Below are 17,601 nucleotides of genomic sequence, written 5' to 3'. Positions count from 1 at the left end.
TACTTTGATTTTATGCTGCTTTATGTGTGAGATACATTTTTGGGCTCATAGACTGTTGTTATGCGGTAACGAACATTGAGGTTACTTTCACTTTGAACGCTGCTCAAATTTTAGCTTGGCACGCTTTTTCTCCTAGCAGGGGCAGTCCTGCCTTGTGCACCATGTGATCGGGTGTGGTCACACTTTAGTTTTCTGTTTCCTGACGGAGCTAGCTGTTGGAGAGGTTGCTTCTTCTCTGGTTGCCTGGGTCTAGGAGGTGGTGAGTGTCCCAGTCATTGGGGGTATAAGGGTGCCGTTTTTGTGAGAAATAAAAAGTTCATTTATTTGTATCCTACTGTTGTTAGCGCAAGCTATGGAGGATCCTGATATGCTTGAGGGTACTCCCTTTATTCTTAATAGTAATACCTGTCTATATTTTGAGGAGGCCTTGGTGTGCCCGCCCTCTCAACTATGTTCCGTATGCATCAACAAGGTTATTATGTCTAAGAAGGTTAACCCCATTAGTACTACTGAGCCATCCACCTCTGAGGACTCGCCGTCCCGTGAGGTGCATACCCATCAGTCATCTCCATTGTCACATGCAGCTTCCCATAGCACGCCTGATCCTCCGTCTGGAGGGAGCCTTTTTTCCATCAGACTTAACCGCGCAGTTAAAGACAGCAGTGTCTGAGGCCCTTAGTGCTTTACCTCGCCCTGCTAAGCGCAAGCGAAAGGTTAAACATAGCTCTCCAGTCCAGGGGACATCCAGTGATTTACTTGATTTGTCTGCCTTTTGAAGTATCCCAGGATGGGTCACATTCTGAGTCTTCAGAAGGTGAAATTTCTGGATCGGATTTTGCTACCTCTAGGCCTCCGGCTGCGGAGGAGCCAGCCTTTAGATTTAAAATTGAACACGTACGTTTTCTTCTAAAGGAGGTTCTGTCGACATTAGACCAGCGGTCGCCAACCAGTGGTCCATGGACCACTGGTGGCCACGAGAAGATGTTGGTGGTCCTTGACACCATCAAGCAGGAATTAATCTCCTCTGATAGTGTCACCCTCATCGCGCCGCAACTCCCTACAGTGCCTGGCTGAGTTAAATTACAATCTCCCTATGCACGTTGCATAGTACTGCACAACTTGAGTAGCTAGATTGTATTTTTAACTCCTCCTGCCCGGCATGCTGCTTATAGGAAGATGCTTCCATTCTAAAGCCAGCAGAGGTTGGTACAGTCTTGGCTTGAAATAGGGGAATTAAAGTATATAAAATAAGAAAATCTTAAAAAAAAAAAAAAAAATTCTCTCTTATATTTAATTTATTTTCTTCCCTTTACCTGTCTCTTTGTAGTAGTTTTCCTAATTCCTTCAGATGGACTTACATCACTGTTTGTCTTCCTCCCCTCCATCTTCTTCTTTTTTTTTTACTAAATATTAATTATTTTTCATTCTAATAATTTTCCTGCACACAAAGCCATTCCAACTGAATTCTAGTAATTGCCATCAAGTAGATCAGCCATATCCCACCAGTATTATAGTAATTGCCAGTAACATTAGTCGTGGTTAGCTCACATCCATGTTGAGATTTTTCTGATATAAACTTAATTTATGACTCCAATGTCTGTCCATGATCATAAGTAGTTTTGAATAAATACTAATTGGGGAGGTAACTTGAAAGTCTTGTGGCCCTTTTAAACATAATTCTTTTTTTCCCACTTTCTGTCTCTCTGTTTCCAGCTCAAAAGTTGGCACTCACCCTTCATCTGTCAATTGGAAGTATTCTCTCAGTTCTGTCATTCAGTTAGTTAATTTAAAAAAAATATTCTTAAAAATGTGTAAATATATACATAATGTAAACTTGGTTATACTAGTTATGTACAGAATGTGTGTGTTTATATATATATATATATATATATATATATATATATATATATATATATATATATATATATATATATATACACACATTATAGAGGTTTGTACCTTTTAAAAAAAAAATCATGTTAGTGGTCCACGGGATTTAAAATTGTGAGTTTAGTGGTCCCTGAGGTCCGAAAGGTTGGTGACCTCTGCATTAGAGGTTCCAGAGGCCAAGTTGCCTGATGAACCTTTGATTCCTAAATTAGACAGAGGGTACGAGGACAGGGTAGCGCCGCTAACTTTTCCTGTACCTCTAAAAATGACAAACATAATTAAGAACGAATAAGATAGAATTGGATCTTCCTTTTCCCCTGCTTCTTCCTTTAAAAAATTGTTCCCGGTCCCGGACTCTCAGCTGGAGTTGTGGGGTTCCGTCCCTAAGGTGGATGGTGCTATCTCCACGTTAGCTAAGCGTACTATTATCCGTCTTGAGGATAGTTCGTCTTTCAGAATGCCAATGGATAAGAAGATGGAAACTTTTCTCAGAAAAATGTTTCAGCATATGGGATATTTATTTCAACCGGCAGCGGCTGTTGCTTTGGTTGCTGGAGCTGCGGCCTTCTGGTGTGACTCCTTAGCGGATTTGATCGAGGTGGAGGGTCCCCTTGATGTTATCCAAGAAAGGATTAAAGCTTTGAGAATTGCTAATTCTTTTATCTGTGATGCAAATATGCAGATTATTCGCCTGAATGCTAAGATCTCTGGTTTCTCAGCGCAGACACTTCGGGCGCTCTGGCTGATGTCCTAATCTGTGGACATGACTTCTAAGTCTAGACTACTTTCCCTCCCCTTTAAGGGAAACATTTTATTTGGTCCAGGCCTGGACTCCATTATTTCCACGGTTACTGGGGGCAAGGGTGCCTTCCTACCGCAGGATAAAAAGAACAAATCTAAGGGACAAGGATCTAATTTTCGTTCCTTTTGTTCTGAAAAGTCCCAACGTCAGCAGTCTAAGGCCGAGTAAACCAAGAACACTTGGAAGCTGGCTCAATCCTAGAATAAATCCAAGCAGAACAAGAAGCCCGCCGAGAATAAGTCGGCATGAAGGGGCGGCCCCAATCCAGAGCTGGATCGTGTAGGGGGCAGACTGTCGCTGTTTTCAGACGCTTGGTCCAGGGACGTGCAGAATCCGTGGGTCCTGGAGGTCGTAGCTCAGGGATACAAGAAAGGTTTCAAATCTCATCCACCCAAGGGCAGATTTCTCCTCTCAAGCCTGTCTTTAAAACCAGAAAAGAGGGAAGCCTTTCTGGGGTGCGTGCAGGATCTGTCCTCCTTAGGGGTCATTGTCCCGGTTCCTATCGCAGAAAGAGGTTTGGGACACTACTCAAACCTGTTCGTGGTCCTGAAGAAGGTTGGAACTTTCCGCCCAATTCAGGATCTTAAGTGCTTAAACAAGTTTCTAAATGTCTCCTTGTTCAAGATGGAGACAATAAGGTCAATTATTCCTCTAGTTCAGGAAGGACAGTTCATGACCACTATAGATCTGAAGGATACCTACCTTCATGTTCCAATCCACAGGGACCACTTCCAGTTCCTAAGGTTTGCGTTCCTGGATCAGCACTTCCAGTTCATTGCACTTCCGTTTGGTCTAGCTACGGCCCCAAGAATCTTTACAAAGGTTCTAGGGGCTCTCCTGGCCGTTGCCAGAACCCAAGGTATAGCAGTAGCTCCCTACTTGGACGACATTCTGGTTCAAGCACCATCCTTTTGTCTAGCGGAGGACCATTCGGTATCTCTTCTCTCACTTCTTTGATCACATGGATGGAAGATAAACTTAGAGAAGAGTTCTCTTATTCCAAACACCAGGGTAGAATTCCTGGGTACTATAATAGATTTAATATTCATGAGGATATTTCTAATCGACCAGAGACGGTGCAAGCTAGCTTCAGCAAGTCTTGCCCTCTGGACCTCCTTAAGGCCATCTGTGGCTCAGTGTATGAAGGTAATTGGTCTTATGGTGTCCAGCATGGACATAATTCCCTTTGCCATGTTCCGTCTCAGACCGTTACAGCTGTGCATGCTGAGATAGTGGAATGGCGATCATTCGGTCCTGTCTCAACAGATTTCCCTGGACAGCCGGTCAAGAGAATCGCTCTCTTGTTGGCTCTGTCCAGATTATCTGTCCCAAGGGATATCCTTTCTACGACCATCCTGGGAGATTCTAAACAAATCAGAATAGAGGGCGCCACATAGTGCAGATCATAAGGTAATTCAGATGTAAATACAGGAATGGTAGAAGAATCCTACTCACAAAGTGTAAAGCACAGATGTGCAATACCAGCAGTCCGGGCGAGACGAGGATTCCGTTTCTACCTACTGGCCTACCGGACGACGTGTGGTTCCGGACTGCTGGTATTGCACATCTGTGCTTTACACTTTGTGAGTAGGATTCTTCTACCATTCCTGTATTTACATCTGAATTACCTTATGATCTGCACTATGTGGCGCCCTCTATTCTGATTTGTTTAGATTCTCTGGACCTGTGTTGACGGCACGACACCCTAGAGGAGCAGCCTACTGTATGAGAGTGACATCTTTTGGGACAATCTAGTATCAAAATAAAGGACTGCCTTATTACAATTCATCATCCTTTGGATTACTAGTTTGTATATTTATACATATATGGTTTGTTGAATACTAGTTTATATATTTTTACATATTTTCTTCTTATTGTTATATATATATATCTTTTAATTTTATAATTTTATATCTATTGGGTTATTACCACCTTACCAACATAATATAATATTACATTACACTATATACTTTACATTTTATATTACATTTTAAGGAATTTTACCCGTGATCCTAGGCGCCTTTTACTAGTACTATAGTGACGGATACGGTCGCTAGAGTATTTTCCTATAGATCCTGGGAGATTGTGACTACAGATACGAGCCTCTCAGGATGGGGAGCTGTTTCGGGTGCCAGGAAGGCACAGGGCCTGTGGTCTCAGGAGGAATGCTCCCTCCCGATCAACATTCTGGAACTTCGAGCAATCTACAATGCTCTGAAGGCTTGGCCTCTTCTGGGTTTGTCCCGGTTTATCAGATTCCAATCAGACAATATAACCTTGGTGGCTTACATCAACCATCAGGGTGAATGAGAAGCTCCCTATCGATGAGGGAAGTATCTCGGATTCTGGAGTGGGCGGAGGCCCACGGCTGTTTGCTTTCAGCAATCCACATTCCGGGTGTGGACAACTGGGAAGCAGATTTTCTCAGCAGACAATCCTTTCACCCGGGGGAATGGTCTCTCCATCCAAGTATTTGCGGAAATATACTACATGTGGGGGATGCCAGAGATAGATCCCATGGCATCTCGTCTCAATACCAAACGACCCAGATATGGGTCGAGGTCCAGGGATCCTCAGGCGGAGCTAATAGATGCATTAGCGGTGCCTTGGAGGTTCAATCTAATCTACCTTTTTCCGCCATTACCACTCCTTCCTCGGGTAGTGGCCTGCATCAAGCAGGAGCAAGCGTCAGTAATACTGATTGCTCCATCCTGGCCGCGAAGGACGGGGTTCGCGGATCTAGTGAGGATGTCATCTTCTCCTCCTTGTCGTAGGGATCTGCTGGAAAAAGTTAATTTTGTTCATCAAAATCTAGATTCTCTGAGGCTGACTGCATGGAGATTGAACGCTTAGTCCTAGCCAAGAGAGGTTTTTCTGACAGAGTTATTGATACTCTCATTCAAGCTCGTAAGCCGGTTACTAGTCGCATCTATCATAAGGTGTGGAGAACTTACTTATTCTGGTGTGAAGAGCGGGGATTTCCTTGGCATAACGTTAAGGTTGCCAGGATTCTGTTGTTTCTCCAGGATGGTCTGGTGAAGCATCTTTCGGCCAGTTCCCTGAGGGGACAGATTTTGGCCTTGTCTGTTTTACTGCATAAGAGGCTCTCTGAGCTTCCAGATGTTCATTCTTTTGTTAAGGCTCTGATTAGGATCAGACCTGTGTTCAGATCTTCGGCTCCCCCTTGGAGTCTGAATCTGGTTCTTAAAGTTTTGCAACGGGCTCCGATTGAGTCTATGCATGAAATTGATATTAAGTTGTTGTCCTGAAAGGTTCTTTTTCTACTGGCTATTGCTTCGGTGCGCAGAGTATCTGAAATTGCCTTCTTGCAATGTGAGCCTCCTTATCTGGTGTTCCATTCGGATACGGCTATCCTACATAATAAGTTAGGGTTTCTCTCTAAGATCATGTCAGACCACAACATCAATCAAGAGATTGTGGTCCCTTCTTTGTGTCCTAATCCTTCTTCTTCGAAGGAACATTTATTTGGACGTGGTTCGTGCCTTGAAGTTTTATCTTAGCGCTACTAAGGATTTTAGACAAACTTCTTCCTTGTTTGTGGCATATTCTGGGAAGCATAAGGGTCAGAAGGTCTCTTCGACTTCCTTATCTTTTTGGTTGAGGAGTTTTATCAGCTTAGCTTATGAAACAGCGAGACATAGACCTCCTCAGAGAATTACGGCTCATTCTACTAGAGCAGTGGCTTCCTCTTGGGCCTTTAAGAACGAGGCCTCTATGGATCAGATTTGTAAGGCGGCCACCTGGTCCTCCTTACACACTTTTTCTAAATTTAACAAGTTTGATGTTTTTGCTTCAGCTGAAGCAGCCTTCTGGACAAAGGTTTTGCAGGCTGTGGTGCCCTCAGATTAGGGATAGCCTCTATTTTTGTCCCTCCTGTTATCATTCAGTGTCCTCTAGAGCTTGGGTATAAGTTTCCCAATAGTAAGGAATGAAGCCCTAGACTCTCCTTATATTAAGAAGGAAAACATAAATTATGCTTACCAGATAATTTAATATCCTTCTGAAAAAGGAGAGTCCACAGCTCCCGCCCTACACTGTTCAAATCAGCCAATAGGATTTAAGTAGCTCTCACCCTATTGGCTGATTTGAAAGTTTTCAGCAAATAGGAATGCAAGGTTCCCATAATGCAGACTGATGTAGATAAACCGCTATATAGTCAACCCAAAAGAGAAAGAAAAATTTCCTACACTGTTCAGATCAGCCAATAGGATTTAAGTAGCTCTAATCCTATTGGCTGATTTGAAAGTTTCAGCCAATAGGAATGCAAGGTACCCCAATATAAAAGGGGTACCTTGCTTTGTTTTTTTTGTAATGTTAGGATTTTTTATTTTAATGTTAAGTTAGGATTTTTTATTTTGGTAATTTTGAATAAATGTTTTAGGGAGATAGTCTTTTTTTATTTTATGTAATTGGCGTTAACTTAGGGGGTGTTAGGTTAGGGGTCTTAATGATTAGATTAATACTTTGCGTTGTGGGGGGATGGCGGTTTAGGGTTTAATAGGTTAATTAGGTAGACTGTGTTGTGGTGGGGTTGGTGGATTAGGGGTTAATAGTTTTAATAGGTAGATTGCATTGTGGGGGGTTGGTAGATTAGGGGTTTATAGTGTTAATAGGTAGATTGCGTTGTGTTTTTTTTCGGATTAGGGGTTAATACTGTAATTAGATACTTTGCGTTTTGGATGGGTGGCGGATTAGGGGTTAATAACTTTATTAGATACTTTGAGATTTATGGTTGACAGATTAAGGGTTAATACATTTTATTAGTTATTGCGGTGGGGGTATGGCGGTTGAGAGGTACATATGGTGCAAGCGTTAGGTGTTTGTTAAGATTTCCAGGGAGTCACGAAGCTCATATACTCAGTGCAAGGCTTGCTGTGCCTGCCTATGTGTGGCAAGGTGAATATGGAGTAAAATGTCTCATTTTCGCCACGTAAGTCCTTGCGCTGAATTTGTGATACAGACTTGAAACGCTGGTTCTATGTTAGTTTATAGGAGTAAAAAAACAGTGGCTGACGGGTAAAAAATATGTGCCGCAATTGTATGCAGTGCCTTATATGTGATCACTAAATCTGTCTATGCAGTGGCGCATATGTGATCGAGCCCATTATTTGTAGCTTTCTATTACAATGTTGCAAAACACTGCTGCCATAGAGTACTATAGACACGTGCACACTCCTGAGCTCTTATGAGCCTACCTAGTTTTAATCTTCAATAAAATATACCAAGAGAACAAAGCAAATTTGATAACAGAAGCAAATTGGAAAGTTGTTTAAAATTGCATGTTCTATCTGAATCATGAAAGTTTAATTTTGACTTTACTTTCCCTTTAAGACTTGGCTGATATGTTATTATATAGCAACACAGCAGAATGTCTTGTAATTACAAGGTGTTTACTGTCCCTTTAAAAGTATCTATTACGTTCTCCAGATCATGTCTTTTCAGTACAAAACTGTCTCCTCTACTAGGTGATAAGCCTGCCCAATGGCAGTCTATGTTTAAAAAATTACAAACCTCAAAGGTGATATTACAAAAAATAAAAAAAGTAAAATTACAGAAAAAAAATAAACAAAGCTATCCAAAATAATTTTTTTAAACCTAAACTAATACCCCTAGAAAAATAAAAAATCCCCCCAAAATAAAAACACCCCCTTATCTAATACTAAACTTCCAATAGCCCTTAAAAGGGCCCTTTGTAGGGCATTGCCCTAAGTTAAACAGATCTTTTACATTTAAAAAATGCTAAGTCCCCCCTAACAGTAAAACCCCCCCACCCACCAAACCCCCCGAAATAAAAAAAAACTAATGCTAAAAAAACTAAACTACCCATTGCCCCTAAAGGGGCATTTTTTATGGCATTGCCCATTGAAAGGGCATTCAGCTCTTTTACTGCCCTTAAAAGGGCAATCAGCTCTTTTACAGGCCAAAAACACCTAATCTAAAAAAAAAGCCACCCCAAAAAATAAAAAATAAAATCCTAAAACTACCAAGTACCAAATAGGTACTCACCGTTCCTGAAGTCCGGCGGAGAAAATCTTCTTCCAGGAGGCTCCATCATCTTCTATCTTCATCAGGAGGGAAGGTGGCGCGGAGCGGAGGTGCGTAGCGGTCTTCCCCAATGCACAGATCTGGAACGGCGGCTATCCTCAGCGGCGTGGAGGCTCCTCTTCATCCGATCTCCGGCATACACAAAAAAATTAATGCAGGGTATCAAATCAGCCAATAAGATTTCAGTAGCTCTCATCCTATTGGCTGATTTCAAAATTTCATCCAACAGGAATGCAAGGTACCTCAATAAATATGGGGAACCTTGCATTCAATATAGTGGGTGACGGACGATCGCATGAAGAGGAGCCTCCACTCCACTTTGGACCGCCACCGCTGAGAACCGCCGCTGAGGATCCGTCCATCGGGGAAGCCAGCTCCGCACCTCTACTCCGCGCCTCCTTCGCTCCGAATGAAGACGATGATGGAGCCACCTGGAAGAAGACCTTCTCCGCCGGACTTCAGGAACGAAGAGTACCTATTTGGGGGTTAGATTTAGGATTTTTTAAATTTATTTTTTATTTTTAAGATTAGGGATTTAATGGGCTTGTAAAATAGCTGAATGCCCTTTTAAGGGCAGTAAAAGAGCTGAATGCCCTTTTAAGGGCAATGCCCATTTAAATGCCCCTTTAGGGGCAATGGGTAGTTTAGGTTTTTTTAGTGTTAGGTTTTTTATTTTGGGGGGTTTGGTGGGTGGGGGGGTTTTACTGTTAGGGGGACTTAGTATTTTTTTTTTTTTTAATTTTCAAAAGAGCTTTATTTAAATTATATATTACAATACACGTCATAAACTGAATGTACAAAGTATTCTTAAAAAAAAAAAGCAAAATAAAACATCATCATTATAGTACATTGTACAGGCTCAAAAAGAACATGACATATATATAATCATTATTAGTGCATTACAAAAATCATATTCTTTTAGTCAGTGTATTTCCATTGTGTTCCCATTCTTAATTATATAGACCACTTATGGATCTGATTAAGAAGGCTGATAAAAGTAGTAATGGGAACTCGGAGCAAAAGAAATAAAGGAAAGAACGTGAGGGACTAGGGAGAGAGGAGTAAAGAAAGGGAAAAGGGAAAAAGAGAAAAAAAGAAGCTGTGACAATGTGAGTGAAATAGGCTATTTTAGTTTATGTCAGTAAAAGCCTCATTTCTGCCCATACCAAACTCCTATATGGTCTGCGCTTAAAACATCTAGGGCTAGGATTAGGATTAAACTAGGAAGTTGATAAGAATTAAGATTGTTACTGGGCGTAGGTAATATATATGCATCAACACGTTGTATTTTGGTGCTTGTATATTCGTGGGAGATAGTCAAATCAAGTTGATATACTTGGAGCTATATCTCCGGGATGGGGATAGATATATTTAGTGCCTATGGCTGTTATCCTGTTAGTATATTAATCTGTCACGCCCGTCTCAGGTCCCGGCCGCAGACCTCACAGGAGGGGGGAAGTCATAAACTAAGCAATCAGTCAGGACCAACTTATATATATATATATATATTTTTTTTTTAATATTTTTATTGAGGTTCTTTTTTAAGCATACAAATAGTAAATGGTAACACATATTATAAATGAAAATAAATTGTTATAGTGTAAATTGCCAAAAGAAATCACACAGGTACACCATACGGTAAAATGACAAAGTACACATTAAATGCAGTCATTAAGCACTGTTCAAACAGTGCACCCACCATGAGATTTATGCGGGTAAACAGTGATGTGACAGGGCCACTCATGGACCCCAAATGAAGAACCTCTCTTTAACTTTTTAGAACTATAGTTGGTAAAATGCGTAATAGAGCTATAATAATTAGGGAAGACATACGGTAGTTTGGCCGTTTGGCCCTCACTCCTGCTTAGCAGTTAAAAAAATAGGAAATAACATAAGACTCCCTAGCATGAAATAAAAAGTTTGTTCAGGAGCTGTCCTAATAAAACATAAAGTATAACTAAAGAGCAAACGTAGACATTTATGGGATGAGGAGAGTAAGCTTCATACAATAAGTCCTCCAAAGGTATATAGAGGACCCTTATTATGGCCCTGTTGTGGGAGATAAGGTGTACTTAAACCTTCTGGAGGGAAAACAGTTCAAATCATGCACAGAGACTTCAAAATGTAAGCTTTAGCTTAAAACAGGGAACTAAGTAAGCTAGCAGGCAGCAACACGGGGGTAGTTACAGCTAAAATAAGGGGTGCATTGTAGTAGAAAGTAGGCTACAGCATCAAGGTATGTAGGAATAGGTTCCCAGGTATGATTTCCCTAAGCTGACTAGTAAAAAATCTGTACAGGTTAACTAAGTACACCAATTTATAAATCAAAGACCTCTGCCTTGATGGCAAAACACATACATATTCCAAGTTCAAATATTTTTTACAGTCTATACTACAGCTAGGACAAAAACATATATATACCAAAGGGCACATAGCTAGAAAAGGTTGTAAAGCTTAAACAAAACAAAAATGTTCCCTTTCATTGGAAAATAGTATATTGTGGGTAATGGTGTTAAAGCAGGACCAGCCTGCGTAAGACTCCATGTCAGTATACTTGTGGGTATCATATAGCACTGCCAAGCAATAATAATACATGTTAACATATGCATGTACCCTGTTACATTAATACATTGTTATTTCTCTTGTCCAGGGAGTATCTAGACAGGGTTTATAGGAAAAACCTAAAGGCAACGTACAATAACACAACTAATGTTCTATAACATTACAAATCTAGCTATAATGTTAGGTGTCCAAATAATTTGTGGCTCATATGAAGGTAGGGAGCTGATTTTATGCAAGTATGTAGGTTTTAGGCAATGTGCCTACTATGGGTTGAGAATCAATAAGTGTTATCTCAGCAGTGTGTGCACCATAAACTAAGGGCCAAGATGGTGCTTTTCAGTAACCTTATAAGTGCCTCTTATCTGTATATGACTAAGACTACCATGATTAAAATGCCTGAGGCTTACTGTAGAGGCAAGAAAGTCCTTTAAGGTGATACGTGTAGGCTTGATTGCTCTGCCTGGCTCGTAATTTCCGCTGATAATGTTAAACACTGGAATCCATAGTCCCCCAGAATAGGCCTTAGGGCCCAGATGCACGGGACAGATACGCCACCTGGGTCCCACATATGGTGCAGCAGGGAAATGCAAAGAGGCAGGTGAGTCTCCAACCAGGCTTGTTGTGGCCGATTGATACCACAAAAGAGCAAACAGAGTGTTGTTAGTACTTGGAGAGACAGTTCAACGTGGGTCCCTTGGTCTCTGCAGTTACGGACTTTATTCTGGCTGACAAACTTTGCAGAGCTGCGCCCCTCATCTCAGCTGTTCAGCGATATTTTAAAACTGAACTCCTCCGGGTTAGTAGTGTAGCTCTGGGGTGATCCGTTCCCCTCCTCTGTCTCCCTCGCCGGTCCAGACTGCGCCACCATTTTTGTAAGTCCGGGTCTTCGATCTCCCTCTGGTGTATAGGAGGTAGGACGTGGCACCTGGGGCCCCAAAGCGATGCCACTCCTGTCCTCTCCCTCGCAACTTGTAGGCTGTATGGGTGATCGGCTCAAGCAGGTTCCGTTATTGCTGGTTGCTGTATACAGGTTAACTGCCAAGGCAGCATGGTGGGAGGCAAGTAAGCTACGCAGCTCATCCAAGAAGTTGAAGGGAATCTCCATGTTAAATATAACGTAGTAAAGATTAGTCAGGTTGAGGGGGATGACACTTTTAAATTTTGTCTTGTTAAGAAAGGTATATGCAGTATCTTGCGGGATGTCACTGCATCTTAACGACAGGGCTAGCTAGTAACCTGCCGGGGGGTAAAGATGGTAGGCCGCAACCTGTGCTATACTCCAGTGAGCTAAATATTGCCACAAATCCAGAAAGAGTTTTATGCTGGTGAAGAACATGCTATGCTATAAAGCTTTGTTCACAATGTGAAGTCACTCGGTTAGTTTAAAGTAAATTTTGTATAAATTTGTGACAGGAGGTAGAGGAGCTGTAAATCTTGCGACCTGTCATGGCCGCCACCCGGAAGTTCCCCCCCCCCCAACTTATATATATTTTAAGGCAGCAGACTTATGAACTAGCTCTAGTGGTAGTAACCTTACGGCGCTAATAAGATGACATTTGGTCTACGCAAGAGAATTTGTATATATAAAACTCACCGCACAACATATCTTATGTAGATTCTTTGGAGGGCGTATAATAAACATATTCAGATATTGTCTAACATAGTCTCGATCTTTACCATATGTGTACACTGATAAAGACTGCTCTAAACTATTTTCCTACTTATCTACATTAGTCCTTAATACTTAAGATTAAGCACGACTTCATATTGAACTGTAGAGTTTGCCAAATTCACTATTTACACATTCAACGGGAACAATCAATAAACTCCTATAGGGCCAGGCGGGTCAAGGGTATATCGTCCGAGGGAGGCATCTGCAGGCTACCCCTCTCCTATGATTGGGAACTGGTCGGCTCCTTGGTAAAGTCTAGGGTCCCCACCTGTGACAAATGTATATCTACGCCCTCCGATCCCATCCGGAATGTTAGACCACCGAGGAGCCTTTTTGGCAGTTTTGCCGCCTGTTGTGAAGTCTCTATCCTCTCGACTCCATATGTATGCTCGGAGCCCTTACGTGCAATATCTTGATGTTTAGTGGTGTCAGCCGCGTGATCCTTTTCGGCTGGGAGTGCTATCTGGTTCTCCGTGCCTTCCAGCGGGTGTCGGTGGATGAGGAAGGATTGATTTCGGGTGGTAAACCCCAATTTGAGTTGGAACCAGTCCTATGGCACTAGTAAGGTTGCAATCTGAATTGGGTCTAGGGACCATTAGTGGCTGTAATCCTCTGTTGCAGGATATAATGCTGTGTTGCCCTGTATTATTTTTGCGAGGGACCCTGCTAGGTGCTGTAAGCTCCACATGGCCATCGCCATTTTGGTTGCGGATATCAGAGGTTCTTTCTCGCTGATTGCTCAATGCACTAGCGGTATAAATTTTGTTCAGTAGATAGTCATATGGCGCCTTGTCAAGTAATTTTTCAAAGATTTGCTCCAGCTTTTCCATGGGTGATAGTAGGTGTTGTTGTATCTCCAGTTCTCCCATACTGAGCATTTTTAAAGGGGATGTAGAAAGAAAGTTCCGTACACTGTCTCCTATTATTTATTTGCTGAGGTGTTGCCAGAAAAATAGCGCCCAGTTGGTTATAGGTGTTGAAGAGATTCAGTAAGCCGGTATTCTCCGGCAGCACTGATGACCCGGCTCTTCCCGGGGGGAGGGTGTAAACCTGGCTATAGGCTGACGCCTCAGGCCATAATCCGATCTGTGCCTCCAATGTCATATAAACAGCAGGATAAGATGATTTTGGGTCCCAGATGCCCAATCTGTAGAATTGTCAGTGAGTATGTCTTTGTTCCTGCTGTTAAAAAACCAATAATCGGCGGATTACTGGGGATTCTTTTGGAGCCTACAGAGAATGCGTCCTACTCAGAACACAGCATGGACACGCCCCCCTGGGGGGGGGACTTAGTATTTTTTAAATGTAAAAGAGCTGTTTAACTTAGGGCAATGCCCTAAAAAGGCCCTTTTAATGACTATTGGTAGTTTAGATTAAAGGGCCTTTTTATTTTGGGTGGGCTTTTTTATTTTCATGGGGATTAGGTTTAATGTTTTTTATTTTTGATAATTTTGTTTATATTTTTCTGTAATTTTAGAATTTTTTAATTTTTGTAATTTTAGATAAATTTTTTGTAATTTAATATTGTTTTATTTTAATTGTAACTTAATTTTCTTCCTAATTGGAAAGAGTCCACAACTGCATTCATTACTTTTGGGAAATAAGAACCTGGCCACCATTCTTTGCCTTTCGTCCCAGGAGGTTGGCAGAGAAGTGTCAGAATTTATTTTGTCTCTTATGGAGGGTACTACTCTTCGCAAATGGGACAGAAGTTTTAAGTAGCCATATAAGCTTCTCAGTGAGGGCCTGGGTGAAAGTTAGAGTCCGGAGATGAAGAGGGAGCTTCCCTTTGCGACACCATCCTGACTCATATTAACAGCTCCTACAGCAATCAACGTTGATGAGTTTTGCAGACTGCTTCTCTCAAGTCCATGTCAGGAGCAATGCTACGAACCTGTCACACTTGAAGGGCCACGTTCCTGTTCCACGGTGTAGATTCTGGTAAGATTATTTCATTTTTTATTACATGATGTTAACACAGAAGACAGGGTCACAGGGTGGCGCCTTTTATCTTTATAGAATCAAGAGTTAATATCTTCTTAGGGTGATTATTGAACAGGGGGGAATAATAATCTTATATGTTTATTTGATTTTATGCTGCTTTATGTGTGAGATGTTATGGGCTCTTAGGCTGTTATGGAATATTCAGGTTTCACTTTCACTTTGAGAGCCATGCAGCTTACAAGCTTGGCGCGCTTTCTCTCATAGCAGGGACGGTCCTGCATTGTGCACCATGTGATTCATTTCCTCTTTTGTGACTATTAGAGAGGAGTCGTACCTCTCTGTACTGTCTGGGCCATAGGAGGTGGTGAGTGCCCCAGCCATTGGGGTATAGAGGTGCCGTTGTTTTATTAAAAAAAAAAGAGGATGTTTTATCTCTCTAGTTCTCCGGTTATTGCACTAGTGATGGAGGATTCAGTTTCTTTAGAGGGCACTCCCTCTATTCCTAAAGAGCAATTCCTGTTTATATGGTGAGGAAGCCTTAGTTGCCCCTCTCAATTATGTTCCATATGCCTTGATAATGTGAAAATATCAAACATGTTTGATATCACATAGACTTCCACCTCTGAGGAGTTGTCGTTCAGTGAGGTGCATACCCTACATTGTTATCTCTATACACATGCAGTTTTCCCATAGCATTGCATCTGGAGGGGGCCTTTTTTCTACAGATGTTACTGTGCAGTTCAGATGGCAGTGCCTGCGGCCTTAATACTTTACCTCGCCCTACGAAAGGTTACATATTGCAGTCCTTTCCAGAGTACATCAAATAATTTTTGGATTCAACTGATAGGGTTATCAGAGTATGAAGTTCTTTCTAAGTCTTCAGAGTAGGACCTTTATGGTCGTTTTATGCTGTGTGAGCACTAATTTCATGCTGCAAAATCAGAGTCAAATTCTATAAGCCGTGTCAGCACAAATGTATGGGAGATGGAACTTCCCCCTCACTCACCCAGCTTCTGTGGCTCCGGTCCCCAGAATGTCTCTCATCTGTTGAAATGGTGGCCCGTCCACAGGGAACACTAAACACTAACCGTCTTCTTGGAGGCACCGATCCGTTCATTACAAACTAGGTTAGTCCTCTGGTTAGTTCCGCTCCCCTCCTGGGTCCACTCCGCAACAGTGCCTCAGCGTGTGACGTCACACGGAACCTCCGCCTCCTGCTGCCCAATCTCTCTTCACCGGAATCGGCTGATGCCACATTGGGTAAGTGCAAGAAATGACTCTGGCAAGGAATAATCCACAGGACAGCTATGCAAACCTCCGTTTCTTAGAACAAGCTGAATGTGATGTGAATGAGATGTACTTTAAAAGGCTTTTAAACTGCACAACAAAAGTTGAATATGAGAAGCAGGCTCTTGATGTGGAGGATCTCTGCAAGAGAGGATATTACAGGAGAGAGGTGGCTTCCACAAGGGAGTGTATACCAGCTAGAGACAGGAAAGATTTTCTAGCACCTAAAATCATCAAGGACCAAGACAAGTTTGAGGGGGTATCTTTTATTACCCAGTTTAGCAACATTATTCGGAAACATTTTCATATGCTTGCAGCTGATGATGACCTGGTGGAGGTTGCTAGGGGGTGCAGATATGCTTTTAAGAAAGGCATGACTATAGGCAACATTCTAGCCCCAACACAACTGGGTCCCCCAAGTACCAATATCTATTCATCATGGTTAAGATTTAGAGGTGTCTACAAATGTAGTTATTTACAATGTATAGCCTGTGAATATCTCCAACAAGGAGAAGGTTTTAGTAGCACTGCAACTGGGGAAAAGTTTAACCATTTTTCATGCCTTAACTGTAGAACCATGTATGTGGTCTACTTGCTCACATGTGAGGTCTGTGGAGTACAGTATACAGGTCTCACCACAACCAGGGACAGAATTCGTGAGCATTTAAGCAACATTAAGGCAGGTAAGCTAACAACTCCTTTAGTGCAACACAATAAACACAATAAGCACAATAAAAGTGCAAATTCACTTAGGTGGACAATTATTGAATTAGTTAAGTGTAAAAAGAGAGGGGGAGATAGGGAAAGATTATTAGCCAAAAGGGAAGCCTTTTGGATACACAGATTGAGAACCACAAGGGTTAAACTCAGAATTTGACATTATAAACTATTAGGAGTAGTAAAGGTTCGATCTGTGAATTCAGGGGGCAACATAGCCATTAGGAAGCACAATAAGGGTTAACATAAAAGGTATTCAATATTCATGTTTTTTGAAATCCGGGAGAATTTAACCCCTTGAAGACGGGGTAATTATTTTAATGGTAATTATTTTGTTTCAGTTTCTTTCTATGTTCAATAGGCTAAAATGTCAATTTTTGCAAATTTGATATGCCTTTTGGTAAAGAAATCTAATACTAATATTGTTAATAGCGTTCACTTTTGACTGTGTTGTTATCATAACTTTGACGTTTCCATTCATGTTGTAACAAAGTTACTATAAATAAATTCAATTAGAGCATGAATGTGGGTGTGCATTTAGGATTACGCCCAGGATATTGTTTTTATCCAATCACAATAACACACAGGTGTATTTAAAGGTTGTTGGGGTTATGAACAACAGCTAGGATTACGGCTAGATAGGCTGAAACGCATCAGCGGA

At 41.6% G+C, this 17,601-nt stretch overlaps 1 protein-coding gene across 1 annotated transcript in view; it reads left to right on the top strand.

Annotated features, from left to right (window-relative positions):
- Positions 1 to 17,601, top strand: part of EFCC1 (EF-hand and coiled-coil domain containing 1) — a 146,878-nt gene that overhangs the window by 82,432 nt on the left and 46,845 nt on the right. The gene's annotated exons all lie outside the window — the stretch shown is intronic.

Source organism: Bombina bombina, chromosome 7 (genome assembly GCF_027579735.1).
Source record: "Bombina bombina isolate aBomBom1 chromosome 7, aBomBom1.pri, whole genome shotgun sequence".
Taxonomy (NCBI): Eukaryota; Metazoa; Chordata; class Amphibia; order Anura; family Bombinatoridae; genus Bombina; species Bombina bombina.
Note: the sequence above shows the minus strand (reverse complement) of the source record. Positions and strands in the feature narration are given on the sequence as shown.